This window comes from Mercenaria mercenaria, chromosome 10 (genome assembly GCF_021730395.1).
Source record: "Mercenaria mercenaria strain notata chromosome 10, MADL_Memer_1, whole genome shotgun sequence".
Classification (NCBI taxonomy): Eukaryota; Metazoa; Mollusca; class Bivalvia; order Venerida; family Veneridae; genus Mercenaria; species Mercenaria mercenaria.
The window spans coordinates 18527688-18542431 of NC_069370.1; the positions used below are offsets into that span (position 1 = coordinate 18527688).

At 32.3% G+C, this 14744-nt stretch overlaps 1 long non-coding RNA gene across 1 annotated transcript; it reads right to left on the reverse strand.

Moving 5' to 3' along the window:
- Positions 1 to 458: 458 nt before the first annotated feature.
- On the reverse strand, positions 459 to 10415 carry LOC128559807 (uncharacterized). Its single transcript, XR_008372649.1, has 5 exons — positions 10353 to 10415; positions 9077 to 9143; positions 8470 to 8547; positions 7337 to 7384; positions 459 to 3212 (listed from the first exon to the last, which is right to left on the reverse strand). It is a non-coding gene; the product is annotated as an uncharacterized LOC128559807 (long non-coding RNA).
- Between the last annotated feature and the right edge of the window lie 4329 nt (positions 10416 to 14744).

The following is a 14744-nucleotide window of genomic DNA, read 5'->3' on the forward strand; positions in this document are numbered from 1 at the left end:
TAATCTAAATATCGGTTTACTTAATTGCATGTGCTTTGTGTGTGTGATTATATCGTCAATAGAAATGGAAACTTTTCAGAGTGAATGCAAACATTTACCTTTGTTTGTAATATTGGACAATCTTCACAATCGGAAAAATAAGACGGAAGTTTTAGAGATGGTACCTAAAATTTTAAAGTTCATTAGATATTGCTGGTTATTTAGAATTATATAGTGGGGTACCCATATTTTACAAGGATCTAGTTTTCTGTCTCCATCTTTCTTCATGAAAGAAAATATTCAGGCTGAAAAATTTGGTCCCATCTCAAAAAGTGATGCCAGTGAAAGATAACTCTTTCTACACTATTTAACTACAAGGGAAAACTATTTATAGATTCAGAGGTGTTTCCCCATTTATGGTCTATTTCTAAAGTCAGGGTACTTTAAACTGAAAAAAAAATAAAAACATACGCAAGTCGTCAAGGTTACATATGGTGTTTAATAATCAAAGCTATATTGCAATGGATATATAAAATATAATAATTTTAATAAAAAAAACTATAGCAGAAATTACAAATCTACACACAGATATCACATTCTTTGTTCATGTCATTTAAATTATCTCCCTTTATTACTGATAGAAATATGTCCATATAATCAAAATAAATTCAAAAAATAAATAAATAGATACATATGACTAGTGTCTATTGATAAATGAATGCATGAACAATTTTACAAATTTAATACAATTCAGCTTGCACATAGAGGTTATTGAGTTATTGATTTAATAATCTAATAAAGGTAAAATAAACATTTGTTAAGTTGAAAATTCAAGTCTTAAATCCTGTAACATAAGCTAAATTGTGGAGCAAAGCTAAAGAAAATATCAACACATGTTAATGTATTTATAATACATTTAAGTTAACTTATAAAGGTTGGATGTAAGTTGCATATAAAATTTCAGGTAAAATTGAAGAAAATATTTTTTCATAAAATGTAGCAGCCTACATTTTTTAAAAATTTAGCATTCTAACTTTACATAGTTATATCTTCTTCCACATTTCCATTCTGTATCTTTCATGATTTAATAATAATATTGGGAAAGAGATAACATTTTAAAGTTGTTAGAAAAATTCAAAAATATTTAAAATACAATAAATATTGTATATGGAAAAGGGAGGTAATAAAAATTTAAGAGTGTCCTGAAATACACATAATTTACACTGCAATTATTTTACAGCTGTAATGCCTTAAGCAAATGAGGTTTATAAAACTGATTGTTAACAGCACGCTCGACTATTTCGATGCTGGAAAGTGAAACTGGGAATATCTGAGGAAACTGGAGCTGTCACCAGATTGTTTAATGACTTCAATGGTGGATGAAGATATTGTACAATAGCTCGAGTCTGAGTCAAAAATATTAAGTAATAAGAGAGGTAATTATCAAGTGTATCAAAACACAATATAAGTATAACTTTCAGCAAAAGGTGGGGCGAGGGCATAATTAATAAAATATTGGTGCAAAACTTATGCACCTAGTGTCATATGACGAGGGTGATAGCTTTGATGGTAAAGGAGAAAAGCTGACCTAAACAAATACTTTATATTTTGTAAGTCCAAAAGGGGCAATAATTCTTGCAAACAGGATAGAGTTATGTTTCTTGCTGTACAAAGTCAGCTAATGATGGTGAACAAGTGTTTCAAGTTTTAAAGCAATACCTTTGACCGTTTAGGAGAAAAGGTGACCTAAACATGAAACTTAACCATGCAACGCTGACGCCAATACCGATCAAGTGATGACAGTAACTCAAAAAAGTGAAAGAAACACTGATGGTTGGCTGCAATATGGATCACCTATGTGGCATGTCCAATCATGTTACTAAGTTTCAACATTCTGGGCCTAGTGGTTTTCAAGTTATGAACTGGAAAAGGTTTTCAATGTTCAGGCCCCTTTGACCTTGACCTTAGATAGAGTGACCCTTAAACTGATATGGGCCATCTCCTCTGCATGAACAAACATCCTAAGAAATTTCAACATTCTGACTGGAAATGGTTTTCCTTGTTTAGGCCCCTATGACCTTGACCTTGAACGCAGTGACCCCAAAGTCAAGAAGGGTCATCTACTCTGCATGATCAGTCATCCTATGAAGTTTCAACATTCTTGGTCAAGTGGTTCTCAAGATATTGATCGGAAATGGTTTTCCATGTTCAGGCCCCTGTTAACTTGACCTTTGGGGTGGTAAACTTTAACATTTATTCTAAGTCAAAAAGGGGCCATAATTCAGTCAAAATGCTTGATAGAGTTGCCTCCTCCTTTTCACAGACTGGGGTCATGATGGTTAACAAGTATGCAAAATATCAAAGCAATATCTCAATGGAGTTTGAAAATATTTGGGGTGGTACGCAAACTTTAAAATTTGTGTGACGCTCACAATAACGCTAATCCCGACGCCGGGACGAGTAGGAAAGCTCCCATATTCTTTGAATAGTCAAGCTAATAAAACCACTGTCGTTCAGATTATATTATCATATCAATAGGGCTGCACACTCGTGATGTAATTCATTCACATATGAATTGCAAACAAAGATTTAATTAAACAAGAAATTACTGTTATTTACTCTTAACACAATACGATTAATTTTCCTATTAAACAAAAAAGGCTGAAAACTGTGAATTATCATTCAACAATACACTATTATGACTTCAAAACTATTACGTCATAATGTGAAACGGCAGTGGCGCCCTGAAAAAAAAAAAACAACTGAAAACGGCAAAAATATAATGAATGCAGGCAAGGTTGTACTTTAAGTCCTTTGTAGCTTGTTACAATCTAAGTAATATATCTCATTTCGTTATTTGCTCGTTAATAAAATCATTTTTCGTTGTTAAGATGCGCCCGTGATATAATTCCTTTGTACCTGAACTCCAAACAATGATTTATTCAGCAACAGATCACTAATAAGATATATCATTTTCTAAATTAAAATACATGAAGATTTGTTAGTACTGATAAATCTGGAAAGTCATAAAGTCTCCTTTGTGTTCTATCATCTGTCGTAGTTGCATCATGTTACACCAATCCAATAGCTAACTGTGGTGCCGGCCAAATGTTCCAGAGAGGATAAAGAGGACTGAGTGAGAATGACACCAATATCAAAACTTATGTCAAACACTTGTTGTAGCAGTAGTAGAAATCTTTATACACAGTTATCCATCCATTGATGCCACAAATCTGAAAAATATTTAAATGCAATAATAAGGTACAATTATATTAAAAACAGTTACTTACTTTAAACACAATACTATTTGATAAATAATAGATATAATACTTCAAAATATAATCATTCTGTGAATATTTAATTGTACATGATTATCTTATATATTCTTATAATAGCTGCTAGTTCTATGGGATAAGGTGAAAAAAATGGAATGGTAATTTTAAGTTTTTAGTTTTGTTACATGCAAAAAACCTATAACAATTAAATGTTAATATTAACAAAGAAGAAATACTCAGGACAATTGACATAAGTATTTGAAGTTATATCAAAACACAACAACCCTTTTGCATATGTTTTATTCATAAAAAAGTTATGGTGATTTTCTCACTTCTACTATGGTATGTTTAGGACCCACACTTATGTTTTTTTAAATAAAATTATCTTGAAGCGCACAATGTAAAATTGTGTGCGCCCAAAGTAAAATATCAGACATTCAAGATAAGATATAGCTAAGGTTACTGGATGAGATAATTGAAATTTGCCATACAGTCAAGACCAGAAATCATAAACTAAAAATACTATGTTGATCACTCGATAAGTTATTTTGTGGTCAATACAACACGTTATTTTTTTGTTAATGATAACATGTTGTGCAGTGGAGATAAGAGGTTGTATACTCAAGATAATGTGTACTTAAAATCATACAGTTTAATATCAAACTTTAAGTGTGTGTCCTAAATATACCATTGTAAGCTTGATACTTTTCCATAATGTTTTAATTTGATAAAAACATCTGGAATACCAAACAACTTAAGAAGTATGACAGACAATAGTGTGAGTGTTATATCGTATTAAATCAATATGGTCTAAAATATTAATCATAGATATTTAATTTACCACATACCAACTTCACCAACCATTGGTTATTTCATTGCTTTACACAACCTTGGTGAATATAAATTCATGCAGTGAAATAACTAAAATTTATGAACTGCCAAAATTCACCTTTTAAATTCTTGTTAATTCATTCCTTTTTCAATTTTCCTGGTTACGTTGTTTCTCCAAAAGTGATAATAAATTTTCTCTTAATGAAGATATGTCTCTTTGTTTTCCTTTATGACTGAATGCAAATAAATATTTTTCAATGGATGAAACTGAAACTATTTCTTTTAAATAATTAATCTGCGTTTTCAAAAACATTACTTGTTCCTTTTTTGTTTTTAGCATCTTTATTTTACAGTCTATTTCTTCAGCACTTTTCACAATACCAAATTCAATAATGTTATTTTGTAGCACTTTTTGTTTTTTTTCCTTTTTTATTTCTGTGTTTTCTTTCTTTCTTTTTCTATCTTCAATTATTTGTATAGACTTTTGGAACAGCTGATTCTTTCTTTCTCTATTTTCCACTTGAACATCTTTCCGGAGTTTAACAGCAGACTGTACAACAATTTCCTGTTCACTCTCTGATTTTTTGCTCAACCAAGACTCTGTTTCATTCTTTTTATACATTACACGGCTTTCTAAGTTTGGTATATCAATATTTGGTGAGTTTCTTAAATTACTGTCCACTTTGGCCATTAATCTTTCTACAGTAATATTATTAGTTGGACATGTTTTTGCTTGTTTAGTTATATCCTCACTGGTGGAATAATACTTGCCATGTTTCAGATAGTCTTTGAAAATATGTTCACATTTAGCATGCAACACTTTACATAGTCTAGCTAATACTATTGAAGTTAAGGAATCCAAAGAGTCAGACGGAAGGAAAAGACATTCACATATTTCATTTGACTGACGGACACAAGGACCATATAGCAGTGAAATACTATTACATAGTAACAAATGTGGATTTTGTTTGGCAGTACTTAATAGATCAACAAGTCTATTACACAAACCAGCCATTTCCAAAGTAGTATTGTCTTTGTCAGAGGAAAACCTGAAATATGGTTCTGTAACGATTTTACTTAAAATACCCATAGCTCGTAAAATAGATAAAAAGAAATTATTCTCCAGACATTTAACAATAACTGTTTGAACATAATTGAGTGATGTTTTAGAATCTTTCAAATAGCTGAGTAAGTGCTGTTTCAAAAAATATACACAAGCAGAATTATAAAATGCTATATTAAATCTATTTCCTCTAAAATTTATAAGTGGTATATTCTTTATTCCTTTTGATTAAATGTAGTTCGAGGCTAATAAAGGATCACCTGTCCCATCTTTAAAAAACAATTTTGATACACTTTTCAAAACATTGCTAAAACTTGACTGACTGTCAATTTTAAAGTCTTTCTGGAATTCCTTCTCCAATACACTTATTTCTTTTTCGCACACTTCTGAAAATTGTAGAAGTGGGTGTGTGGAACATTTGAATTCATTCAAATTTTGAGACATGTTCTCATTCAATATTTTATTGACTTTAGATTCTGTGGCACATCTGTCAGTCATTGAGTTTTGTATATTTTCATAAAAGAACTGTCTTGAGCTTTCCCCTGAACATAAAGAAATATCCTCAATAATTTCATTTAAAGAATTAACATAGGTGTCTGCTGTTCCATTGTGAACTTCTCTTACACCTGCTGTTAGAGTTTCACTTTCAGTTGAGATTTCAATGCCATAGTAATGCCTACCTTTCTTTGTTGTTGCATCTCTATGAAGTGTAATATTTTTAGAATTTTTTACAGTTTCATTTATTTGGTTTTTCGCAATGATTCCCAATTCTGTGTTAAAATTTCTAACTGTTTTAATACTTGGTAAATAGTCAATTTCAACATTTAAGAACTTTAGTACAGTTTTTATGACATCACCAATATTTTTAACTCCTACATTTAGACTGAGAAGACTATAATATATTTCCCGCACCTTTGATTTAAATGGAGAACCTTTGGATGATTTTTTAGCTTCTATTACAATAGGTTCAATGTCTTTCTCTTCATTTCTTTGCATTTCAAGTCTCATGTCCTCATTTTCAACATGCATATTTTCAATTTCATTATGTAACTGTCTTATTTCATTTTCAATTAAATTGCATTGAATGGATTTATCACACCTGAGAGCCCTTTTTTTGTGTTCAATGCTTATTTCATTTATATTCTGTTTCAATGACATATTTTCACTTTTGTATTTTTTTATGTTACAATCTTGTCTTGAAATTGTCTGACGAAGTACTTTAATTGTCTTCAACTTGTCTTGCAGAATGGCGATATCCATTTTCAGTCTTCTGATTGTATTATCTTTCAATTTATTGCTGAATATAATAGCGTCTGCTTCTGTAGACTTAAAACTGCAGCATGTGGTGTAACCATCATGTGTAGGGGTTTTGGTTTTGTCACTTTCCCTATGGAAATATCTTATGACTGGTACTTTGAATTCAGACTCTAAAAACTCCATGCATCTCTCATTTTTCTTTGTTAATTTTAGATGATTAACCTTTCTCTTGGCAAGATAAATCTTATTATATATTGCACTTGATAAAACTCTGTTTTGTGGAATGTTTTCCAATTTACATATAACTTTTTTCATCTGTTTCTGATTTCCTTTTTCAAAGTCCATGATATCTATTGCTTGCTGGTATGTTAGCATTTTGGCAGTTCAAAAATTTTGGCAATATATATATACCCGCAGTAGCTAGAAAGTTTACAAATAATATCTGTGTGAGAAATCTTAATGCTTTTGCAACTTTTGAATACCTTAATTTAAATTAATTTAAGAAGGGACATAACTCTCTAAATATTGCTGACAGACTAATGTCCACTGACATATATGTGCACACTGGCAACTCTTATTAGATGGTGACACCAGGGTGAGTAGTATAGCTCTCCATATTATTCCAATAGTCAAGCTTAAAAGCTTTGCATAAAGACTGCATTTTCAAAGTCTTGGAACGTCTCTCACTTCATTCTTTCTTACATTGAGATTTTTGTAGAATTGTTGTCATACTTGCATAAAACAGGTTGACAATGGCAAGAAAACCATGTGTACTAGTAAATTTTACTACCTTCCACAAACAACTGAAGTATGTCCGAAATATTTTGGTAAACATAATAAATAGCACACTGTTCTCGTGTACCTTGTTCACATTTAAGTTTTCTCTCCCTATCTGAAAAGAAAGTAAAAATCAAAATTATATTGTACTTACATTTGACTATATTCTTGTTTTTCAGCTGATGCACACTTCACAACATATCTGAAATAAGAAAGTTAATAAGTATAGATACTTATTGTAATACATGAAAAATAACAATGCACTGTAAACGTTTCTAAACACTATTCATTTAAGGAAATATCTCAACATTTCAATTTCAAGTCTTATGTATGACAGCAATATCATTTAATTTTTAAAATGACAGAACACTGATTTCTCTACATGTCACATAAGGACATGTGTAAAAAGACTACATGTGGATCACCAGTCAGTCTCAAGCTCTACACTAAATAAATCAATAAATAAAATAATAAGTAAAAGAGATTTATATGAAATTTATAGAAAAGCTACAGCTATCATAAGTAAAGGTGATAAATCCCAATATAGACAAGGCAGTCTGAAAGACAGCTAAATCCCCCGCCACTGCTATGGATAGTGAAATGGTAAACCTTCTACCTTTAGCTGGGACCTTGACCTTGAACTGACATGGCTGACTCATGAATTCTGCACAATGTCTTGATGAGGTGATCATTTCACCTAAATTTCATGAAAATCCTTCAAGGGGTTTAGGAGATATAGAGGTCAAACCTTTGACCTTGAGTTGTGACCTTGACCTTGAGTTGACATGGCTGGCCCATGAGTTGTTGATGAGGTGATTATTTGACCAAAGATTGATGAAAATCCTTCAAGGGGTTTTGGAGATATAGAGCGGACACAAAATGGAAGGCTCAAACCTTTCACTCTAAGCTGTGACCTTGAGCCGGCATGGATGACTCATGGGTTCTGCACATTGTCTTGAATAGGTGATCATTTGACCCAAGTTTTATAAAATTCCTTCAAGGGGTTTAGGAGATATAGAGTGGACACAAAATTGAAGGCTCAAACATTTTACCTTGAGCTGTGACCTTGACCTTGAGCTGACAAGGCTGACTCATGGGTTCTGCACACTGTCTTGATGAGGTAATCATTTGACCCAAGTTTCATGAAAATCCTTTAAGGGGTTTAGGAGATATAGAGTGGACACGAAAGTGTTATGGACGGAAGGACGGACGAACACCATTCCTATATCCCCCCCACCATTTGTGCCGGGGGATTAAAAAGTTAATCATGAAAGATTTATAATATACCACTCTGCTTTTCTTCACTGAAGACAAGATGATCAAACTCGTCTCAAGTAGAAACACCACTACCAAACACGTAATACCCTGCAAATTCATAATATAATTTTTAAAAAATCTCATTTGAAATAAGTGATGTCATGAAATACTTAGGTAATAAATTATCTTTGACTTAAAGGACAAAATTAAACTAAGCTGCTCCAAGGCTGACATGCTTTTTAACAAAAGTAGTTCCATTCCCTGGTAGAATGCTTTGAAGAAAGATATCCAAGAAACATTTATGTCAAATTATTTCATAATATGGCTAACAGTTTAAAAGAGAAGACTTTAAAGAGTATTGTTTTGGTTGCCATAGCAACAATAATTATGCATTTATTACCTAGAATTCAAGAAATCTCAAAGGGGACCAAGAAACACATATTCGTTAGAATTTTGTATGAAAATGGTATAAAAATCATGGTCTTGGAGATGTTTTTTTTTTAAAGAAAATTGTGGACAAAGATGGATGGACAGACATCAATTGATATGATATGCTCAGTTTGAGCACTTCATGCTCAAGTGACCTAAAACCACAATAAAAACTCATAGCCACATGCACTTAAAGCAGTAAAAATACCTATAAGAAAAATCCTTCAGTTAACCAGGCGTGTCGCACAATAGTCTCAACTGGACTGACCATTACACTGAAAAATTAATGTATACATTAATTATTATCAGTAACATGATTTCTTAACAACATACAAAAACATATATTTTTATGATATCATTTTTTTCTTACGACTATGACACTTTCGCAACAAAATTTCATTTGTGTACATAAATAAAATTATGTTAATAGATACTTTTGTAAATTTTAATAGTTTTCACTTAAGCACCATTTGCTATTTTTCACCTCACGGCATTGTTTGTGATTTCAATACTGGTGCTACTAAACACAGCTCCACTCCCGAGATCAGCCATACGAGACATGAAATTAACAAATAAAAAAATACAAATGACATTACCCTTACATTAAATTCATGAAAGGAATCAGTGTATACGCAACGCATACAGTACATAATTTGATAAATCAATATTTTTATGGAAATCATTTCAGCGGGGTCAAGTAACCGGACCCCTAGCCGCTGCCAATTTCATGTTAATTTTAACTGACATGTGGCAAAAATTGCTAGATAATTAGTAATCGAACTTTGTCGAGTACGTATTCAAGTTATTGCAAAACACATTTTCTTCAAGTTTGGTGAAAATGAGAGGCGAAATATTTGACTTAAGAACACGAACAAGAATTGCGCACTGACAGTGTTGTGGGAGACATAATTATTGACTTCTAAAAGGCGAAATATTCATGCCATCTCATCACATTCTATTCAACTGGCATGCTGCAATAAGCAGACAAGTATGATATCATAATTCTCAAGTTCTATACAAAATTTTTTCATACCGCCCTTTCAAATTTTTTTTTCAATAAATAAAAAATATTTTTAAAATGGGAAATAGCATTTTTGGCCTTTACTTTTGATATCAAAATAAAATATAAATGTTATAAATAAGTGGAAAATATCAAATAGACTATAGAAATTAACGTCATCAAATCCGTCATCTTTACAAAAAATATTTTCCAAGAATAATCAAGAGCTCTAAATATACGAAAACAACCACAGCGATGTATAAATGCATTACCTTTCTGTACATCATACCAAAACCATACCAAAAACTTCGCAGAAATTAGTTATTTAATTTTTTTTAGCGAGCACATTTGTTTACAAATCGGCCTAATTTGCATATTTTCCGTGGTGTCCGGATTCCCCCTTACGTATAAGATCTTCAGGCACTGATATGTATGTTCATGATATCAATATGTTCCTATATACAAACCAAACGGCAATACATACTCAAAAATAGCTGTCATTTACTTTTTCTTTGTGAAAACTTTCAGATTCTGTTGCCGGTGTAGCCACAGGCACTTGGTTGCACTGATGGTATGTTGAAAATTCGCTTTTTAAAGAATCTTAAAAATTTGGTCTCAGGATAGATCACAGGCACTTGGTTGCACTGATAGTATTTTTCTTATATTGGCCTGTACCTACTGTTTGTTGGTTTTAATACGTGCACCAGTGCTCCCTGTATTCAAAAACATTATTTACTGTAAGTGAATCCCTTTTATTAAAAAAGTTAAAATTTTAGGTTTTGGTATATTATTACATATAAGGTATATATCTGACGAGGCAACGGAAGTGTATGACCGGTGTATGACGGGTAATGAAAAGGTTTTGAACCACTAAATTATTTCCGGCTTTTGAGAGTTGATGAAGACTGTTGTCTTTTTTTTTAAACTATGTAATAAAAATGTTACACAAGGTCAAAAACAAGCTCACAACATTAAATTATAGAAAAAGAACTTATTCACAATGCACATGTCAGATATTTAATTTATAAAAATTGAAAATGTATTTCTGTATGAAAGGTAGGTATATACTTCATAAGTGGCTGCAGGCAGGTATTAAAAATCTCTCTCTCTCTCTCTCCCTCCCTCCCTCTCTGTCTCTCTCTCTCTCTCTCTCTCTCTCTCTCTCTCTCTCTCTCTCTCTCTCTCTCATAATGTCAAGTCATCTCTCGACTGATAGAGACATGGGATACACGTCGACTTGCTAGTTATGTTGAAAAAGAGTTCTAAAAGACTGTTGGGTCCGACATCAGCTAAAATGAAAAGGCTAAAGGAATGTTAGCATGGTAAGTGTGATTAAAAAAGAATAAGCATTAAAAGATAAAAAAACCCATAGCACTCTGGTCTAGTACATATACTTTATGGTTGCTACAACCACTTTGAAAGCTGCAAGGTCAGGGTGGTCAAGATTATTCCACAGTACATCTGAAACTTTGTGGTCAGGTTATTCTACAAGGTCAAGGTTATTCCATAGTATTACTTAGGGACAAGATAGTATATGCATATTCTAGCTGTGGACGGACAAGTATTTGTATGCTTATGTTTTGACGTTTTCGTTTGTTGTTGCAATGATTATGAAATTAAGCGTTTATTAGCATTTAAAGATATTTAAGTGGTATTTTACATCTGTCACACTATTTTGCACTGACAATTAACTATAAAATATAGCCATGGAGTAAATATTTGGTTTTGATGACAGCTTTGATTTTTGTGACATGTAGTGCCTAATTTAGAAGGATTAAACTCCATGTCCCACTTATTTTCCCATTGTTCTAGCTTGTTAAGATTTTCTGGAGGATTTTCTTTCCATCCACAGAATTGATATCATAATAAGGTATATGTATACTACATTATCGTCGGAAGATTACCAGTAGAACATCAACAATTTCATCATTAAGTTCCTGGAGGCAACTGGACAAAAATGGTCTGGTCCTGCAGCTTTGTCTGGTTTTAGGTTAGCTAGCAATTAGAGAATATCCATTTTATCGATGGAAATTTAAGATATTATGGAGGCAATGTTCAGAAGGCTATAGAATTTTAAGTTTTTGAAGTCAGTTTTGTCTAAGATAAAGTGCTGATTTGTTTAAATACGGATTTATTATTTTAAATTTGAAAATGAAATAGATTATTATAGTGTTTGTGGTCTTAAACCAGTGAAATGTCAAAAAGGTTATTCCATAACCCTACATATTGCTGGTAAGTAAATATTTACACAGACTATCATCATAACTGAGGAGTTACATTTACATGCTCTTCACCAGTGTGGATTATAAGTCCTGCTTTGGTGTAGAAATCTTTCGCTTGAAAAATTTATCCTGGTACATGGAAGGTTGGTGGTTCTACCCAGGTGTCTAATGAAGTTATACCTGCAGGCACACCTTATGTATTCCTCCAACAACATCAGATGTTTGAAAAATACCATGTCAAGAGACAGGAAAAAATAACTGTACAGCAATAGACCAAATCAGTTATTACCATTCATAATTTTATCATGTCCAAAACATTGCGCAATGATAATTATTTCCACTTTGGTGATTATTACATTTCACTCGGACTTTATCGTAGACCCCTTTGTAAAATCTCAAACTTTAAACTAAAATAAAGGTATTAAATCCATATAATATTTGAACAAAATTTCAAAGTTTTGTTGTTTGTAGCATCGTCTGAAGCATGTGCATTGAAAAATCTTAATTTGATATCTAAAATAGTGTGATATTTATTTCTAGTCACTTTATTTTCATTGTAAATATACTTCGTTATACCCAAGTAGAAACTGGCATGTGCTCGAAAATGCAGCTCTCTGATTGGTCAGTTAGAATCCCTAACGTACGGTGATGTCATGTTAAAATTATAAATTTCTGGAGGTCCATCATGAATTCTGTGAAAAATTGTAATGATAATTTTTGTACAATCTTTGTCGACGTGTCTGTGTTATGGTTCTGGCTCTGTAGGCAAAAATCGACATGTACTCCAGTTCGTTTTACAGTCTTTTCCATTGATCTGTTTTAGTAATACAGAGTTAATATGTAATATTAACGCATGAAATAAGTTAGGTAGTTCTAGTTACCACGCCACGATAAATTAGTGGCTTACTACCGTTTGCAAAACCAGTCGACCGTAGTTCCGTTGCCGATAATGGCCGATAATGGCGGAGTGCAATACCTTATCTTTATATCTATCCTGAGACCAAATTTTTAAGATTCTTTAAAAAGCGAATTTTCAACATACCATCAGTGCAACCAAGTGCCTGTGGGATAGATATAAAGATAAGGTATTGCACTCCGCCATTATCGGCCATTATCGGCAACGGAACTACGGTCGACTGGTTTTGCAAACGGTAGTAAGCCACTAATTTATCGTGGCGTGGTAACTAGAACTACCTAACTTATTTCATGCGTTAATATTACATATTAACTCTGTATTACTAAAACAGATCAATGGAAAAGACTGTAAAACGAACTGGAGTACATGTCGATTTTTGCCTACAGAGCCAGAACCATAACACAGACACGTCGACAAAGATTGTACAAAAATTATCATTACAATTTTTCACAGAATTCATGATGGACCTCCAGAAATTTATAATTTTAACATGACATCACCGTACGTTAGGGATTCTAACTGACCAATCAGAGAGCTGCATTTTCGAGCACATGCCAGTTTCTACTTGGGTATAACGAAGTATATTTACAATGAAAATAAAGTGACTAGAAATAAATATCACACTATTTTAGATATCAAATTAAGATTTTTCAATGCACATGCTTCAGACGATGCTACAAACAACAAAACTTTGAAATTTTGTTCAAATATTATATGGATTTAATACCTTTATTTTAGTTTAAAGTTTGAGATTTTACAAAGGGGTCTACGATAAAGTCCGAGTGAAATGTAATAATCACCAAAGTGGAAATAATTATCATTGCGCAATGTTTTGGACATGATAAAATTATGAATGGTAATAACTGATTTGGTCTATTGTTGTACAGTTATTTTTTCCTGTCTCTTGACATGGTATTTTTCAAACATCTGATGTTGTTGGAGGAATACATAAGGTGTGCCTGCAGGTATAACTTCATTAGACACCTGGGTAGAACCACCAACCTTCCATGTACCAGGATAAATTTTTCAAGCGAAAGATTTCTACACCAAAGCAGGACTTATAATCCACACTGGTGAAGAGCATGTAAATGTAACTCCTCAGTTATGATGATAGTCTGTGTAAATATTTACTTACCAGCAATATGTAGGGTTATGGAATAACCTTTTTGACATTTCACTGGTTTAAGACCACAAACACTATAATAATCTATTTCATTTTCAAATTTAAAATATAAATCCGTATTTAAACAAATCAGCACTTTATCTTAGACAAAACTGACTTCAAAAACTTAAAATTCTATAGCCTTCTGAACATTGCCTCCATAATATCTTAAATTTCCATCGATAAAATGGATATTCTCTAATTGCTAGCTAACCTAAAACCAGACAAAGCTGCAGGACCAGACCATTTTTGTCCAGTTGCCTCCAGGAACTTAATGATGAAATTGTTGATGTTCTACTGGTAATCTTCCGACGATAATGTAGTATACATATACCTTATTATGATATCAATTCTGTGGATGGAAAGAAAATCCTCCAGGAAAATCTTAACAAGCTAGAACAATGGGAAAATAAGTGGGACATGGAGTTTAATCCTTCTAAATTAGGCACTACATGTCACAAAAATCAAAGCTGTCATCAAAACCAAATATTTACTCCATGGCTATATTTTATAGTTAATTGTCAGTGCAAAATAGTGTGACAGATGTAAAATACCACTTAAATATCTTTAAATGCT